A 20,503-nucleotide genomic window follows, 5' to 3' on the forward strand; every position below is an offset into this window, starting at 1 on the left:
ACTATAGGGTTTCAGTTGAGAAGTCTGCTGTTAGTCTGATAGGGGTTCCCTTATAGGTGACTTTATGCTTTTCTCTTGCTGCTTTTAGAATTCTCTCTTTGTCTTTGAGCTTTGCAAATTTGATTATAATGTGTCTTGGAGAGGATCTTTTTGGATTGAATCTGTTTGGGGACCTTTGAGTTTCCTGGATCTGAAGGTCTGCAGGTCTCCCTACCCCTGGGAAGTTTTCTGTTATTATTTCCTTGAATAGGTTTTCAATACCTTTTCCTTTCTCCTCCCCTTCTGGAATACCCACAATTCGGATGTTAGAGTGCTTGAGGTTGTCTGCTATCTCTCTTAGATTTTCCTCATTATTTTTAATTCTTTTTTCCTTTTTTTTTTTTCTGCCTGGGTCATTTCAAAAAGACCGTCTTTGAGATCTGAAATTCTTTCTTCTGCTTGCTCTAGCCTGCTGCTTACGCTCTCTGTTCTGTTTTTTTATTTCAATAAGTGAATCTTTCATTTCTAGGAGTTCTGCTACATTCTTTTTAAAGGTATTAATCTCTTTGTAATTTCCTCCTTCATATTCTGGATATTTTTTCTTGTTTCCTTGTGTTCTCTAATTGAGTCTTCTTTTATTAAGATTTCTTCAAGTTTTCTTAAGATCATTGCTTGGAAATCTTTTTCAGATGTTTCAAGGATTCCCTGTTCTATTAGGTCTGGAATTTGAGCATTACTATATTCCTTTCGTGGCATCATATCTTCTTGTTTGTTTGTAGTTCTAGTATTTTTTCATTGATGTTTGGTCATCTGGTAGAGGACTTGCTTTTTCTGTTACTCTGGAGTTGGCTATGAGGATAAAGACTTCCTCCTCTATTTGCAGGCTCTACTGGTGACTCTTCTTATATCACTGTAGTCAAGTGAGTGGCAGGTTGCCTGTAGAGTGGCCCTGGCTGCTACCATGGTGGTGAACTGTCCTTGTGGTGACAGAAGGTGTGGTGTTGTCTATATTACACCACCTTGGCTCTTGTTCTTGCTTTCCATGGCTGTAGACTGAGCCCTGGTGCCACGTGGGTCTTGGCTCACCTCAGCGGCTGCTGGGCAGGGTGTGCTTCCCTCTGGGCCTTAGACTGAGCCCCGATGCTGGTGCTGCAAGGGTCTGGTCTTGGCTTACCTCAGTGGCTGCTGGTCTGTGTGTGCTTCCCTTTTCCTGATGTTTTGATGTACTTATACATACAGAAAAGGTTATCAATAGTCAAGCAAATTTACATATTCATCATCTCATAAAGACGGTCATCTTTCTATTGTCCCTGTCATACCATTTTATTTACGTAAGTCATAACTGAGTTTAAACTCATAGAAGTATAGAATCCAAAGGTTTTAGCTTCTCTGAAGAAGCATTTTTGTTAATTTGTTTTAGATTCTTTAGAACATTTCAGAACACTGCTCAATATCTTTCAGTTCATGTTGAAAGCTGAGGAGAAAAGGAAGACTTTTTTCTCCCGTTCTTTCCCTCTTTCCTTCCCCTCTTATTTCTCTCTTCATATCTCTTTCATTCTCATGTGTGTACTCTCTCTCTCCTTCTCATCCCCTTTCCATTTCTTTAACTCAGATAGCTAGTAGGTTTCTTTGAGCACTACCACACATAAAATAAAACTGTCCCAGACTGAGACTGGTTTGTAAAGTACTCAACTACTTCAAAATTATTTTTTTTTAAAAAAGAACAGTAACCGCCCTATTCTAGTATATAAAAGTTTTGGTGGCTTTGCCTGTAACTAATGTCATGAGCACAGCTGTGTGGCAGACTTGAAAGGACAGAGCTTATAAAATCAACTGCTGAATTAACTGGCTGATATGTATTTAAGTAGAAAGGATGTAAACTGAAATTATGAAATTCAATTTTTAAAATATGATAAATTGAATTTGTATTATTTTATAAATTAGTTTATTCATTTATCTAAAATATATCATTTTAGAGTAGGATATTACATTTAGTTAACACTATGATAGCTTAATGGGACGAAGTTAGAAAATAACATTATATAGTCAAAAGATTAGGTACAAAGTCTGATTAGGTGTGAGTTTTAACTGTGGCTCTATTCTCAATTTACTGTGTATACATTTTTCTGTTATTTATGTTAAATTATGTGATCTCTGAATCCCCTCCTACACTGACATTCTTGGAATGTACTCACAAGAAGTCCAAAGCCCTGGATGTTAGTAGAATGCTTTAGTTGGAGAGCCTAGGCTGTACTAGAGACAGACAGGATATCTATGAAGTGTGATTTAAATATAAGTATCTTCTCATGAAAAAATCTGACTTTAGAATCACAGTTTAGGAAATAAAAAACACATACATCATCTTTTAAAAAAGATTATAGGTCATTAGCTCCCATTTTAAGAAAATGAAAAAGTAATTAAAACCAAATTAAGAAGAACAAAGGAGATAATATAAATCAAAGTAGAAATCAATGAAATAGAAAACATAAAAACAATACAGCAAATCAATGAAACCAAAAGTTGGTTCTCTGAGGAGGTAAATAAAATTGATAAAGCCAAACCAACCAGGAAAAGAAGAGAGACGACCAATTACCAATATCAAGACAGAGAGAGATGATAGCACCTTGATTCTTTAGATATTAATAGGATAAATACTTGAACACTTTATACCAATAAATCAGACAACTTAGATAAAATGGAATTCTGTGAAAGACACAAATTACCAAAGACTGCTCAAGAAGAAATAGATAACCTGAATAGCCCTGTGTCTATTACACAAATTGAAATTGTAGTTAAACACTTTCCACAAAGAAACTTCAGGTACAGATGGCTTCACTGGTGAATTTCACTGAACATTTAAGGAAGAAATGATGCCAATCCTTCACAAACACACCCAAAAATTTTAGAGGAGTGATCCTTTTTTTTTTTTAAATAGAATTCTGGCCTATTCTAGGCCAGAATTACCATAACATCAAAACCAGATAAAGATATTTTAAGAAAAGCAAACCACAGATAAATAACCATGAACATAGATATTACTGTTATCAAATTTCAAACAAAATTTGAGCAAATAAAGTTTAATTAGATACTAAAAGGATAATACATCATTATCAGGTGGGGTTTATCCCAGGAATGCAGTTTAACATTTGAAAAACAATACAACTTGTCATATTAGAAATCATAAAAGTGAAAACAATATGAACATCTCAATAGATGATGTAAAAGAACTTGAAAGTATCAACATTCATTCCTGACACAAACTCTCTGTAAACTAAGAATAGAAAGGAAGTTTCTCAATCTGATAAAGTGCACCTATGGAAAACCTATGGTTAATATTATAATTAATGGTGAAAGACTGAATACTTTCTCCATAAGATTAGGAACAAGACAGGGATTTCCAAACTCACCACTTTTAAGCAATATTGTACTAGAGGTTCTAGTGAGTAAAATCAGGTGAGAAAAGGAAATAAAAGGCATCCAGATTGAAAAAAAAAGAAGTAAAACTATTTTATTCACAGATGAAAATTAAAAACTGAAATTAAAAACCAGTACAATTTACAATACCATCAAAAATATAAAAAACTAGGGATAAACCTAGTAAAATAGATGAATCATCTGTACCTTTAAAACTACAAAATATTATTGAGAGAAATTAAAAATTATTTTAATAAATGAATAGACATACCTTTGTATAGGTCACAAAACTCAATACTGTTGAAATTGCATTAATCTGCCTATTGATATATAGACTTGGTATAATACCAGTCAGAATCAAAACAAGCTTTTTGTGTGTAGAAACTGACAAACTGATTCTAAAATTCATACGGATATTAAAAATACCTAGAATAGTCAAAACAACTCTGATAATTAGAAGGCAAACAATACTTGATTTCAATAATTATTATAAAGCTGCAGAAATTTAAACAGCATATTTTTGACATAAAGAGAAACAAATCAACTGATGGAAAAATAATAGAGTCCAGAAATAAATCCACATATACATGCAAAATTGATTTTGACCAAGGTGTGAAGACAGTGTAATGGTGAATGGAGAGCTTTTTTCAACAAAAAATTGTATATTAATGAGCAAAAGGATTCCAGATTGGAAACAAAGAAGTAAAACGTTTAACAGACAATGTAATCATCTATGTCATATGGGGACATGAGTCTTATATTTTACATATATACAAAAATCATCTCAAAATCAATAATAGATCTAAATGTAAAACCTAAAACGCAAAACTATAGTGACAGTGAAAAGATAAGTGGTTGTCAAGGGTTCTGGGAAGTATGATGGAAAGTTTGAATAGGTGAAGCACAGAGGATTTGTTTTAAGATGGCCATACTATTTCATATCCTGTCATGGTGGATACACGACACTCTGCATTTGTCAAAACCCTTCAAAATTTATACTCCAGAGAATAAACCCTTAAGGTATGTAAAGAAAAAGAAAACCATTTAGGAGTAGGGAGAATATCAGGATGAAATGTAGAATGTGACAAAACAACCTAACTGTACTACAAGTGTATAAAACAACTTTCTGACACTACAAGATACTTCAGGCCCATCTTCTATGTTTCCTGTGCCTTAGTCCCAGAATCAGTCATTTCTCCAAGTAGCCCTCGTTCCTTTTATTTGAGAATGGTATTAGAAACTCAGATCTAGGTATTAGGTGTGCTCATTGCAGCTGGGGTGTCATTGCTTCTAAGCCAATCTTCTCAGCAGATACAGCTAGGAAATATATGAGAGCATACTAAACTGTGTGTGTGTGTGTATACACACATATTTACATATTTATAAATATTTCTAAATGTATTGATCTGTATTTACATTAGGTTAAACATGAGTTCATAGTGATGATTCCATTACCACATGGATAATTCCTGCCTGCTCCCTTGCCTGTCTGTGAGACTCAGCTTCAAGAATGAGAAACCTGGCTCCCACTATTCACCATCCATTTATTTAATTATTCAATTTCAGTATACATGTAGAGCAATATCAGAATTTTAACCCATAAACCTCTGGGAAACACTCTGTCAACTGAAGTGCAGTGCTTATATACAGTTTCTTTTGCTTTAGTTTTATAGACTCTAATCCAAAGTTATTTAGCCCTACCCACGTCAGTGAGGTTGTTTTATACATTTGTAATATAGTTAGAATGATATAAATGATTGAATAAATTAAAAAATGTGGTAGATGAGACAAATTCCCATACTGAAAAATTCCAATAATTTATATAGATACTTCTCTTTCAAGGGGCATAAGTCTTTAAGGTTGGCTGCACACAGTGACTTCCTTCAATTTCCCACAGCTTGCTTATTCATTTGCCTATTGAGTAACATCTTGGTTGCTTCCAGCTTTTGACATTTACAAGTAAAAGTGCTATAAATATGCACGTGTAGGTTTTTTCATGACTATAAGTTTTTGAATCAGTTGAGTAAATATCTAGAAGTATGATAAAAAACAAACTGGCAAATTTTCTTCCATAGTAGATTTGATATGCAACCTTTTTAATCAAAGAATTCTAAGAATTTTTAATTTAAATTACGTTTTCCTCTTATACCCATTACTATTTAGAAGTTTCTTTAAAATTTCCAAATATGACTTTAAAGTTTTTTCTTTTTGTTATTATTTTTGATTAGATTGTAGTGAGAGAACATGATGCTTCTTTGAAATTTATTGAGATATGTTTTGTAAACTAGTATGTGGTGAATTTTTATATATGTTAATTGTGTCATTGAGGAGAATATATATATTCTAATTGTCTTGTACAGACTTTTATATATGTTATTGAATCAAGCTTGGTACTTGTGTGTTTCTGTTTTTTATTTGCTTACTCATTTCCAAAGTACATATAATCTATCAATATTTGAGAGATATGTTTTGAAACCTGATACTATAACAGAGACTTTAATGTCTCGTCTATGTCTGGCAATTCTTGTTTTATGTGGTTTGAAGCTATTTTTACGGATGCACACTAGTTTGGAATTGCTTTATTTTCTGGATGAGCTGAACCTTTTATATAGTGAACTTATCTTTTTCTAATGATTATTTTTTTCTCAATGTTTACTTGGATCAATAATATAGCCAGTCCAGCTTTCTTTTTGTTAGTATTTGCCTGCGATATGTTTTCCTATTCATTTACTTTGACACATTTCATGTCCTTACATTTAATGTGTCATATAAATAGCATATAGATTGATTTTTTCACCTAATCTGACAATCTCCTTTACAAATTTAGTCAATTTGTAATTTTTGTGGCTATTTATATATTCGGATATTTCTTCTATTATTTGATTTTGATTTCCTTCTGAGTTGTTCTACACTGTAGTGTTATTGCTTATATTTTTTCCTTTTATGTTTAATCAATTGAATTTTATTTATTGGAGTTGTAAGGAAAGTAGAAACAGTTTAGTCAAGCTCACTTGCCTTATATCTCTTACAAATGGGAAAGATTCAGCACATTCACTAGAAACAAGTTATGAAAGTAGTGTAACTGCATGTATGCCCCTTTACTGATTCAGCATGATTGTTGTAATTATGTAATGCTTGGCTTGTGGCTGCTATTGTGTACTGAGTATAAAGGCAATTGCACTGAACTGCTGGTTGGCAGAGCTTGGAGGGTCAGTGGAGTAGAACCTGATCTTGTCTTGGAGGAATAGAGCATGTCTGTGAAGCTCACATTTGAAGAATAAAGTATGTCTACCTTGCATAAAGCTGCCAAAATCTCCTTTCAACTATCTGACTCACGACCTGCACAGGAAGGGGCAGAAGGATCTGAGATCCAACCCGATAGGGGTCTATTCATTTTTCCTAGTTATTGGTTTAGAATTTACACATTCTATTTCAGTTCTTTTAGTGGAAAATTTACTGTGCATATTAAAGGCTCTAGCCTCAACTAAGGAGTCTCAGATCCAAGGCTCAGTACCTCAATTACTATGTTGCTATATGCAACTGTCTTATGGTTACTGTTCACACCTCCCAGCTTAGGATTCAGTTTATAGTATCATCCTGGACTAGTTATAGCACATGATTTGCATAGGTTCATTTAAAAAAAATTTTTTTTAAACAAAATGTAAGTAGGAATGTCTTGCAAAAGTGAATATGGGATCTTGCCAATTTCCCTTGAACCTTTGATGCCATCAGAACATTTACTCTGAGCAAAGGAAAAATTAAGCATTCTTACCTCAGCCAAATAGGCATTCAACATTACATTTTTTAATGCTTCATTTACTATAGGTAGTTTTATTAGGAACTGGCTCTTGGGCAAGCCACCATATACTACTAAAAATGGAAATGATTGATGTTTTAGTGCATGGTATTTGTACCCCTCTCAGCCAATTTACTATAAACATTCCTGAGGAAAGAAAGAGAATAATAACCAAAACAGTATGGTACTGGCATAAAAACAGACACACTGATCAATGGAATAGGATAGAGAATCCAGAAATCAGCCCACACACTTACTGCCATCTGATCTTTGACAAAGGCACCAAGCCTATTCACTGGGGAAGGGACTGCCTCTTCAGCAAATGGTGCTGGGATAACTGGATATCCACATGCAGGAGAATGAAACTAGATCCATACCTCTCACCATATACTAAAATCAACTCAAAATGGATTAAGGATTTAAATATACACCCTGAAACAATAAAACTTCTTAAAGAAAACATAGGAGAAACATTTCAGGAAATAGGATTGGACACAGACTTCATGAATACGACCCCAAAAGCACGGGCAACCAAAGGAAAAATAAACAAATGGGATTATATCAAACTAAAAAGCTTCTGCACAGCAAAAGAAACAATTAAAAGAGTTAAAAGACAACCAACAGAGTGGGAGAAAATATTTGCAAAATATACATATGACAAAGGATTAATATCCAGAATATATAAGGATCTCAAACAACTTTACAAGAAGAAAACAAGCAACCCAATTAAAAAATGGGCAAAAGAGCTAAGTAGGCATTTCTCTAAGGAAGATATACAAATGGCCAACAGACATATGAAAAAATGCTCAACATCACTCAGCATCCGGGAAATGCAAATCAAAACCACACTGAGATACCATCTAACCCCAGTTAGGATGGCTAAAATCCAAAAGACTCTGAACGATAAATGCTGGCGAGGTTGCGGAGAAAAAGGAACTCTCATGCATTGTCCCAACAAAATGGTGCAGCCTCTATGGAAAATGGTATGGAGGTTCCTCAAACAATTGCAGATAGATCTACCATACGACCCAGCTATCCCACTGTTGGGAATATACCCAGAGGAATGGAAATCATCAAGTCGAAGGTATACCTGTTCCCCAGTGTTCATCGCAGCACTCTTTACAATAGCTGAGAGTTGGAACCAGCCCAAATGTCCATCATCAGATGAGTGGATATGGAAAATGTGATATATCTACACAATGGAATACTACTCAGCTATAAAAACGAATGAAATTCTGCCATTTGCAACAACATGGATGGACCTTGAGAGAATTATATTAAGTGAAACAAGTCAGGCACGGAAAGAGAAATACCACATGTTCTCACTTATTGGTGGGAGCTAAAAATTAATATATAAATTCACACACACACACACACACACAAAAAAAAAAACGGGGGGGGGGTGAAGAAGATATAACAACCACAATTACTTGAAGTTGATACGACAAGCAAACAGAAAGGACATTGTTGGGGGGGAGGGGGAGAGGGGGAGGGAGGGAGGTTTTGGTGATGGGGAAACAATAATCAATCACAATGTATATTGACAAAATAAAATTTAAAAAAAAAAAGAAAGAAAGAGAACTTTGTCCTTAGCTACCATACCTCTTAATATTTTTTTCCTGCCAGTATTCATAATGTTTATTTCTTCCTCTTGTCTAATTATATTAGTATTTCCAAAACAATGTTTTAAAATCGTGGTGATCATGAACATCTTTGATTTTTTCTTGATTCTAGAATTATCATTGATAAATGTAATGCTGGCTTTTGGTCTGAAATTATCTATAAAATGAAATTATATATATAAAATATTTATTTTTTTATGTTAAATATCTAGCCTTGACATCTATTCCTGTGCTAACTTGGCTACTTAAATTATTGTTAGTTAAAAAAATTCATTACTTTTATTGCAGTATAAATATATAACATGAACCTTTTAAGTGTACAATATGGTATCATTAACTATAGGCACAAGTTGTACAACGGGTCCCTAGAACTTATTCATTTTACATAACTGAAGCTTTGTACAGATTGAACAGCAACTCTCCTGTTTCCCCTCCTTCCAGCCCCTAGCAATCCCCATTCTATTTTCTGCTTCTATAAGTTTAACTATTTTATTTCTCATGTAAGTGGAATTATATTTATACTTCTGTGACTGGCTTATTTTATTTAGCATAATGTCCTCCAAGTTCATTCATGTTGTTGCATATTGTAGGATTTCCTTCTTTTTTAAAGTTGAATAATATTCCAATGTATGTATATACCACATTTTCATTGGTGAATTCCACCAAACACTTAAAGAAGAATAAACACCAATTCTTCTGAAACTCTTCCAAAAAAATTGAGGAGGAGAGAACATTTCCAAACTCATTTTAGGAGGGAGGATTACCATGATACCAAAGCCAGATGAAGATACTACAGGTCAATATCCCTGATGAACATAGGTACAAAAATCCTCAACAACATATTAGCAAACTAACTTAACAGCACATTAAAAGTATCATGCACTGTGAACAAGTGGGATTTATCCCTGGATACCAGAATGGTTCAACATATGAAAATCAGTTAATATGATATACCACATTAGAAGAGCGAAGGATGAAAAAACACACGATTATCTCAATATATGCAGAAAAGGTGTCTGGCAAAATTTAACAACTTTTCATAATAAAAACTCTCAAAAAACTAGGAATAGAATGAAATTACCTAACATAATAAATGTAGTATACGAAAAGCCCACAGCTAACATACTCAGCAGTAAAAACCTGAAAGCTTTCCTCTAATATTAGGAACAAGGAAAGGATGCCTACTTCATCACTTCTCTTCAACTTAGTGCCAGAAGTCCTATCCAGAGCAATTTAGCCCTTGATATTTTTTACACTTCATAATGAAGATCCAGAATAATATAGTTTTCTACATGTAAACCTTGTGTGTTTAAAAGCTCAGAAATTCTGTAGAGGGCTAGAACCACTTACTGAGATCTCACACTGAGACCCAGCTTTCATATTTCTGACTAAGGGTATAGAGGTTTGCATGTATGTGGCCTAGAACAAAGAGGGTTAGAATATTTTAATAAAGGTGGTTCCCAGAAGAGTTCTTATGGCCAACAGAAAGAGTTCTTATCTCTTATCTCCTAAGAGAATCATCTCCCCAAGGTTCTTCTTTGTTTTTAAGCTACTATCATTCTTAAATTGGCTAGAATATTTTATTACCCTCTGAAGAAAACACTTCATAACTTAAATTATATGCAAACAATAACATTACCCTTCAGCACATCTAATATCTATTTCTTCTGTCTCTTATTTTCCTCTCAGTTTACCTGTAATCTCTGTTCTAGAGTGGCATGTAAAGATTTCTAAATGTAAAGGTGGAATCCATTGAAGATTGTATTAGTCCTTGCTAGTAAAAATAATGCTGATTGAAATAAATCTGCTACATTATTCAGTGCATACATTTTATTTCTCTACATACAAAAGCAAATTTTAGGTACATGCTATTAAGGGAAATGTTGTATTACATCAGCCAGTACATCTTACAAGACTCATAATCACATTATATGTGGCATGTGAAAGGCTAATACTTCGTAGCAGATGTTCTTTTGAACATCTGTTTCTGAGAAAAAGAAAATGACAACTAAAGATTCTGAAATTAAAGATTTAAAAAATTTCTCATATTTATTTTAACCTATATTTATTTTAATATTTGTTTGGAAATGTGAAACTTGAGAGTGTCTCCCCAATTACACAGATACCCACTTCTATATTAGTCATAATAACCAGGGTATTTTATGTCAAGAAATGAAAGGTTTCATGAATCTATGAGTTTCAGTCCACTTTCATATTCTCAGTCTAAAAAGGGTGGAATATAATGAGTCATTTTTAGTTAGGCCTTGTCAACAATTCATATCCTGGGCAAAATATTTGGTTTGTTGGGAAGAACAATGGCTTTGTATCTAGCAGTTTGAAGCCTGCTTTGTGGCAATTAACCTTTCTCATGCTTGTTACCTAATTTGTAACTGTGAATGTTGACAGCTACCCTGCAAAATCATTTAAGAAATTTAAAATAATATATGTAAATCCTTTGACATAGGGCCTTTGAAGATATCGAAAAATGCTATTATTATATATGTTATCTATAATATCTGAGGTGGCTTAGGCATTCTTAGGTTTATAGCATTCTTGATAGATTTGACATCTTTGTACATAGAATTCCAGAGCTAAAAAAGACCTTAGAGATTATTTAGTCACCACTAAGTCCCAAAGGTTTTAGACAAGGAAATTGTCACCATCATGTTCAGAGCTATCCAAGTCACAAAATGAATTAGTGCCACAGATAGTATTAGGCTTCAAATCCCTGGCTCTAATTTCCTCATTTGGCTAGGTTCCTCTGGATTCCACTGCTACATTTTTCTAGTTTTCCTATAGGAAAATAAAAATCAGGTGATTAACTTTTTTTCCTGCAGGGCCTCCATTCATCCTACCTAGCAGAATTGTGTTCAAGTTACCCAGCAGGGACAGTTGGCTATTAACTGGAGGATAGTTTTGTGTTTGTTTTGTCATTTGTCCTATGCATTGTGGTCAGTTGCAGCTGAAAAAGTGCATTTTGTGATAATGTCACTACTTCTTAAAATATTAATTTGGAGGAATTTAAACTGCCATTGTGAGGCTCAACATGTCCTTTATATTTCTATTGAGAGAGTCTAAAGTTTTTAAAATTTAACATTAGCGATGATCAATTTTTTAAATTTTATTTTGACTCAAAATCAATAGAAAATCAGTGCTTTTACGTAAAACCTTTAGCATGGCTTATCTGAAGGCAACGTTATGTCATTGTGTATTTGATTTCATAAAGTTAATTCTGCATTAAAAGTACAGTTTAGTGAAAGGAGGTGGGGCAAGATGGCAAATTAGAGGTACTCAATACATGATCCTCCCACAGAAAGGGACCAGAGAAAGGAATGAAGAGTTAAGTATGTGTGAGAGCATCAGTGGGAAAGTGGGAAAGGGCAGCAGGAACCAGGTGAGGACCCTCTGGAGCAAGGAAACCAAGCAGTGTAGTGTAGAGGAGAAAGAAGCATCCAGCTTCAGCCACTGCCACATCTCTGATACCAGGATCAGCACAGAAGGGATTCTCCCTTGTTGTGAAAAGAATCTGCATGATGTGAGCACTTCCCAGCAGTAACCCTCCTCTTGCTCATGCTCCAGCCCACACCACCACTGCTGCACCATTGTCTAGTCCCAGAAATGTGGCCCTTCTCTCCACACAGTAGCTTGTCCCAAGCAGTGCACCATTCCATGCAGCCCATGCCACCAAAATGGTCCCACCTGGTCCCAACCACTCACACGAACCCAGCTGTACAGCCATCCATGTGGGCCCAGCCATCCTGGCCACCTACACAACCCCAGCCACCCCCCACCTGCCCCTGCAGCACCAATCATAGACACAGGTGCTGGTAATCCCCAGAACTATTGAGTCTACCTGGACCTACTGAGTATATCCAGAACTGAGTCCACCAGAAACAACTGAGTCTACCTGGAGCAACTGAATCCACCCAGAACTACTGAGAATACCCAGAGCCAAAACTAAAACAGCCATCAGAGAATATAAAACGAATCTACAGGAGGGAGATTCTCCCAGGATAATAGAAGGATTCTCTCTACCAGATGACCAGATATCAATGTAGGGATACTAGAAATATGAAAAACAAGAAAATATGACACCACCAAAGGAATACTGTAATTCTCAAATACCAGACCACAAACAACAGGAAACGCATAAAATGTCTGAAAAAAAATCCAAGCAACAATTTTAAAGAAACTCAGTGAGATACAAGAAGACTCAGATAGATGACACAAAAAATGAGAAAAACATTCCAGAACATGAAGGAGGAAATTTACAAATAGATAAATACCATAAAAAAGAATGCAGCAGAACTCCTGGAATTGAAACACTAATTCTATAAAATAAAAACTACAATTGAGAGCTTAAGCAGCAGTCTAGAGAAAACAGAAGAAAAAATTTATAATCATGAAGCAGTCTTTTCAAAATAACCAAAGTCGACCAAAAAAAAAAAAAAAGAATAAAAAGTGAAGATAATCTATGAGAGCTGTCAGGCAGCATAAGCACACAAACATCCAAAGAATGGGTATTCCAGAAGGGGAGGAGAAAGAAAATACATTGAAAACATATTCAATGAAATAATAGTGGAAAACTTCCCAGGTATTGGTAGATATACGGACTTCCAGATCCAAGAGGCTCAAAGATCCTAAAACAGATTCAATCCCAATAGGTCCTCCCCAAGACACATCGTAGTCAAATTGTCAAAGTCATTACAAAGAGAGAATCCTAAAAACAACAAGAGAAGTCAAGTCACCTATAAAGAATTCCCCATCTGACTAATGGAAGACTTCTCAGCACAAACCCTACAGGCCAGAAGAGAATGCAATGTTATATTCAAAGTACATAAAACCCCCCCAAAACAAAAAAACAAAACCCAAAAAACCCTGCCAGCCAAGAATACTATACCCAGCAATGCTATCCTTAATAAATAAAGGGGAAATAGTGTATTTCCCTGACAAACAAAAACTTTGAGAATTCACCATCACACAAACAGCTCTACAAGAAATTCTCAAGGGAGTCCTGTACCTGGAACCCCCAAAATGATAATCATCACCATAAATACTTGAGAAAGAATAAACCCTACTGGCAGAGCAGATATGAAAATGAGAAAGATAAAAAAAATGATACCACAGCACCTCAAAGAAAAGCAATGAACACTGAGGACAAACAATAAAAAGGAAGGAAAGAAAGGAAAAAATGATATTTAAAACAACCGAACAAAAAGCAATTAAATGCCAGGAATAACAAAATACCTTTCAATAACATCCTTAAATATAAATGGACTGAATTCCCCACTCAAAAGACATAGACTGGTCAAATCTATTAAAAACCTAGACCCAAATATGTGCTGCCTACAAGAAACCCACCTCACCTGTAAAGACTCATAAAGAATAAAGTGAAGCCATGGAAAAAGACATACCACACAAATGGAAGCCCAAAACAAGCAGGAGTAGCTATTCTTATATTGGATGAAATAGACTTTAAACCAAAAACCATAGAAAGATACAAAGAAGGCCCTTATATAATGATAAAGGGATTTATCCAGCAAGAAGACATAACAATCATAAATATATGTGCACCCAACATTATAGCACCAGATATATAAAGCAAACATTATTAGACCTACAGACAGGGATAGACTTCCAATACAATAATAGTTGGGTTGATCAATAACCCTGTATCAACATTGGAATGATCATCTAGGTAACACATGAACAGAGAAACACAGGATGTAAACTACACTTTAGAACAACTGGACTTGGCAGACATCTACAGAACATTTCATCCAACAACTACAGAATATACGTTCTTCACATCTGTGCATGGAACATTCTCTAACATAGATCATATGTTAAGTTTCAAATCAAGTCTCCACAGCTTTTAAAAAAATTGAAATCATCTCATATATTTTCTTAGACCACATGAATTAAAACTAAAAATCAGTAACAAGTGAAACTCTGGAAACCATATAAATACATTAAAAATAAATGGAGATCAAAAAACATTCTCATGAATGACCTATGGGTCAAAGAAGAAATTAAACAGGAAGTAAAAATAATTATTGAAACTAATGAAAATAAAGATACATCATACCAAAACCTATGGGATAAGTAAAAGCAGTACTGAGAGGGAAGTTTACTACAATAAATGCGTACATCAAAAGAATAAAATGACTTCAAATAAATAACCTAATTTTACAACTTAAAGAATTAGAAAAACAGGAATAATTCACCCCCCAAATTAGTAGACAGAAAGAAATAATTAAGAGCAGAATTAAATAAAATACAGACCAAAAAAAAAAAGAAAGAAAGAAAGAAAGAGAATGATACCAAAGATCAGTTAAACAAAAAATTGGTTTTTTGAGAAGATAAACAAAATAGACAAACCAAAGGGGGAGAAGACCCAAATAACAAAAATTAGAAATGGAAAAGGAGATATCACAACTGGTACTACAGAAACACAAAGAATCATTAAAGACTATTATGAACAATTATATGTCAACAAATTTGAAAACCTGGAAGAAATGGATAAATTTCTGGACACATACAAACTGTCAAAATGGATCCAGGAATGTATAGAAAATATATATTCCTGAACAGACCAATCATAAACAATGAGATTGAAGCAGTAATCATAAGTCTTCCAACAAAGAAAGCCCAGGAACAGACAGCTTCACTGTTGAATTCTGCCAGACTTTTAAAGACAAATTAATGCCAATTATTTTTAAACTATTTCAGAATATTGAAATGGAGGCTGTTCTTCCTAACTCATTCTATGAGGCCCACATCAACCAAACCAAAATCAGGGAAAGACACAGCAACAACAAAAAAGACAATTGCATGCCAATATCCTTGATAAATATAGATGCAAAAATCCTCAACAAAATATTAGCAAACAGAATGCAGTGCATTGAAAAAATTATACATCATGATCAAGTGGGATTCATCCCAGTGATGCAAGGATGGTTCAACATATGCCAGTCAATAAATGTGATGTACCACATCAACAAAATCAAGGACAAAAACCATACGATCATCTCAATAGATACAGAAAAAGCATTCAACAAAACTCAATGTCCCTTCCTGATAAAGACTCTCAACAAATTGGGTATAGAAGGAAAGTATCTCAACACAATGAAAGCCATGTATGATAAACCCACTGTCAATATCATTCTGAGTGGGGAAAAGCTGAAAGCATTTTCATTAAGAACAGGAAAAAGAGCTTTGTCCAGGTTCGGGTTTCAAGATGGCGGTGGCTGCGGCGGCTGGTGCGGAGTAGCTGAGGTGGAAAAGGAGGCCACTGAGCCTCAGGCAGCCGGGAAACTTGTGGACCTTCTTCTTGCCATCTCTTAAGGGAGGCCCGCAGCTGCTGGACGGTCGTGGGGGCTGACCGCCACTTTGCCCCCGGCAGGAGAGGCTGCCTCATTTACAGGCAACAGCTTTGAAGTGTGGAGCAAGAAAAGAACTGTTTCTTAGCTGCAAAAGCGAGTCTCAAAACAGGGAACACGGCGCCAGGGCTGCTGTGGATGCAGCCAGGATAACAGAGGCCAGGGCCGCGCTGAAGGCGGCCAGCTGCCCTATTCAGGATTCGAGGTTTCTGGCCGGCATTAAAGAAGATTCCTAGGAGCGCCCGAGCTGCGCTGTGACTGAACAGCCTGAGGCGGCAGCGGCCGAGAACGGGGAAGGTGACAAACCAGATGCAGATAGTGAGCACCCGACCTGGCACAGCCCTGTGAGTGACTCCTGGCCCAGCCCTGTTCGGGGGGCTGACGCCCACCCGGCTCGCGCCTGCATCACCAGTTCACTCACCGCCCTGGGGCTGCCTCCATTTTCCCAGGTGCTGGCAGCTCTGCCCGGCTCGGCCATCACTGAGCCTTCCCACTTGCTTGGCCCGGCGTGGGGCTTTCCGGAGCCTGCGGGCCGGCCTCCCCTCCCACTCCCTCTGCGGTTTTCTGGCGGGGCTGGTGGCGTGGGGCGTCCCCGGCCAGTGTCGGGAGGGCAAGGAAGTACGGGCGGGCCAACTGTCACTCCACCACACCCTGGACTCCGGCCCCCGGTAAACTTCCTGTTACTGGGAGGCAGATACCATCTCTGGAGCCACCAGTTTGGAAAAAAGCCTAACCAATTTCTGGTTGGGAATAGTGTGGTAGGAGAGTTCCCAGGTCCACTTGAACCTGCCGGAGAGCTGGCTGCAAGTGGGCGCTAGATTCGGTCTATGCCGGGGGGATACAAAGGTGAACAAGTCCTGAGAAAGATCTACAAAGTGCTACAAAGGCACGAGGAGCAACTGGTCGTCGGTGCCTACCAGAAACCTGGTAGACTTCCTGGGCGAGGCGGTGCCGAGCAGGGTCTTAAAGGCCCAGCTGATAGACGAGGGTTGCAGAAGACATGCCCCAGCCCAGCATAGTGCGCACAGAGTAGGGAGACATGCGGCCAGCGAGGCGTAGACTTGACGAAAACCACACACCCTGTGGGGTTGCCACTGCACAATCTAACAGCCTGGGCCAGAGCACACGGAACAGGGAGAAGTCCTGCACAGGAAGGGAAAGCTCAACAGAGATCACACACCCTGTGGTACGTGATCCACCAGACCAGCAGAGTCCAAGCTGACCAGAAAGGTGGCTCCCCAGAGAAGCCCAAGACCCAAAGCAACCACACACACAAGGCACTAGAGGCCAACTGAGGAGTCATGGAGGGAGCCATACAAAATTGGCAACCACAGCAACATCCTAGTTAGTCATTAGTCTCAAACTGGTGGACTGTGAAACCCCCTGCCACAATGAATAAACACCAAAAAAAAGATACCAGAAATACAAAAAATCAAGAAAGTACACCACCAAAAGTTAATAAATCTCAAACTCTAGATCCTATAGAACAAGAAGCCCTTGAAATGACGGACAAGGAATTTTGAGTGATAATTCTAAGGAAACTGAATGAGATACAAGAAAACTCAGCTAGACATCATGATGAAATGAGGAAAAGTATACAGGATCTCAAAGAGGAAATGAACAAGGAAATCAATATCCTGAAAAAAACTGTAGCAGAACTTGCTGAACCGAAGAAGTTATTCAGCGAAATAAAAAACACAACGGAGAGTTTAACCAGCAGGCTTATCGAAGTTGAAGAGAGAACCTCTGAACTTGAAGATGGGCTGTTTGAAATAACACAAGCAGACAAAAAGAAAGAAAAAAGAATCAAGGACATTGAAGAAAATCTGAGAGAGATATCAGACAACCTTAAGCGCTCAAATATCTGAGTCATGGGTATTCCAGAAAGGGAGGAAAATGGAGATTCCATTGAAAACATATTCAACAAAATAGTGGCAGAAAACTTCCCAGGTATAGGAAAAATCACAGATGTTCAGATCCAGGAAGCTCAACGATCTCCAAACGTATTCAACCCAAAAAGGCCTTCTCCAAGACATGTCATAGTCAAATTGGCAAAATTCAGAGACAAAGAGAGAATCTTAAAAGCTGCAAGAGAGAAGCATCAAATCACCTATAAGGGAGCCCCAATCAGGCTAACATCAGACTTCATCACAAACCCTAAAAACTAGAAAGGAATGGGATGATATTTTCAAAATACTAAAAGACAAAGATTGCCAGCCAAGAATACTCTACCCTGCAAGGCTATCCTTCTGAAATGAAGAGCAAATAGTATATTTCTCAGGCAAACAAAAACTGTGGGAGTTCACTACCACACGACCACCCTTACAAGAAATCCTCAAGGGAGTACTGGGTTTGGTTCCTGAAAAATAACTACCACTGCCATAAAAAGCCAAGAAAAATCTAAATCCGGTAGTATAATAAAAATGGCATTCATGAAGAGAAAACAAGCTAAGAAAAACACTATCTACAACCTAAGGATCCAACAAACACAGAAAACAAACAGTAAATCAGAAAGCAAGGAACAAAAGACACCTAAGACAACCAAACAACCAATAAAATGCTAGGAATAAATCAACATCTTTCAATAACAACTCTTAATGTAAAAGGCTAAAATTCCCCAATCAAAAGACACAGACTGGCTGACTGGATCAAAAAGGAGGACCCAACTCTATGCTGCCTACAAGAGACCCACCTCACCCATAAAGATTCACACTAACTAAGAGTGAAAGGATGGAAAAAGATTTACCATGCAAACAGAAAAGAAAAACGAGCTGGAGTAGCTATTTTTATATCTGACAAAATAGACTTTAAACTAAAAACTATAAAAAGAGACAATGAGGGACACTACTTAATGATAAAAGGTCTGATCCATCAAGAAGACATAACAATCATAAATATGTATGCACCCAATGTTGGAGCAGCCAGATTTATAAAACAAACTCTATTAGACCTAAAGAAGGAAATAGACACTAATACCATAATAGCAGGGGACCTGAACACCCCACTGTCAATATTAGACAGATCATCTAGACAAAGAATCAGTAGAGAAACACAAGATCTAAACAAGACTCTAGACCAATTGGAATTGGCAGATATCTACAGAACATTCCACCCAACAACCTCAGAATATTCATTCTTCTCAGCAGCACATGGATCATTCTCCAGGATAGATCACATATTAGGTCACAAATCAAGTCTCAATAAATTCAAAAAAATTGGAATTATCCCATGCATCTTCTCAGACCACAATGGATTAAAACTAGAAACTAATAACAAACGAAACTCTGGAAACTATACAAACACATGGAAATTAAACAGCATTCTACTTAATGACATATGGGTCCAAGAAGAAATCAAGCAGGAAATCAAAAAATTTACTGAAACTAATGAAAACAATGATACATCATACCAAAACCTGTGGGATACTGCAAAAGCAGTATTGAGGGGAAAATTTATCGCATTAAACGCTCACTTCAGAAGAATGGAAAGATGGCAAGTGAACAACCTAACACTTCACCTTAAAGAACTAGAAAAACAAGAACAATCCAAACCTAAAGTTAGCAGATGGAAAGAAATCATTAAGATCAGAGCAGAACTGAATGAAATTGAAAACCAAAAAACAATTCAAAAGATCAACGAATCAAAAAGTTGGTTTTTTGAAAAGATAAATAAAATTGACAAACCATTAGCATGGCTAACAAAAAAAAGAAGAGAGAAGACTCAAATAACAAAAATTAGAAATGAAAAAGGCGATATTACAACTGATTCATCTGAAATACAAGGAATCATTCGAGAATACTATAAACAACTATACGACAACAAATTTGAAAATCTGGAGGAAATGGATAAATTTCTGGACACACACAAGCTCCCAAAACTGAACCGTGAAGACGTAGAAAATTTGAACAGACCAATAACAATAAAGGAGATTGAAGCTGTTATCAGTAGGCTCCCAACAAAGAAAAGCCCAGGACCAGATGGATTCACAGCAGAATTTTACCAAACATTCAAAGAGGAATTGACAATGATTCTTTACAAACTATTCCAAAAGACTGAAACGGACGCAAATCTCCCAAACTCATTCTATGAAGCAAACATCATCCTGATACCAAAACCAGGTAAAAAAGAAAACTACAGGCCAATATCCTTGATGAATATAGATGCAAAAATCCTCACTAAAATACTAGCAAACAGAATACAGCAACACATACGTAAAATTATTCATCACAATTAAGTGGGATTAATCCCAGGGTTGCAAGGTTGGTTCAACATACGCAAATCAATAAATGTGATACACCATATTAATAAAG

Source organism: Cynocephalus volans, chromosome 5 (assembly GCF_027409185.1).
Source record: "Cynocephalus volans isolate mCynVol1 chromosome 5, mCynVol1.pri, whole genome shotgun sequence".
Taxonomy (NCBI): Eukaryota; Metazoa; Chordata; class Mammalia; order Dermoptera; family Cynocephalidae; genus Cynocephalus; species Cynocephalus volans.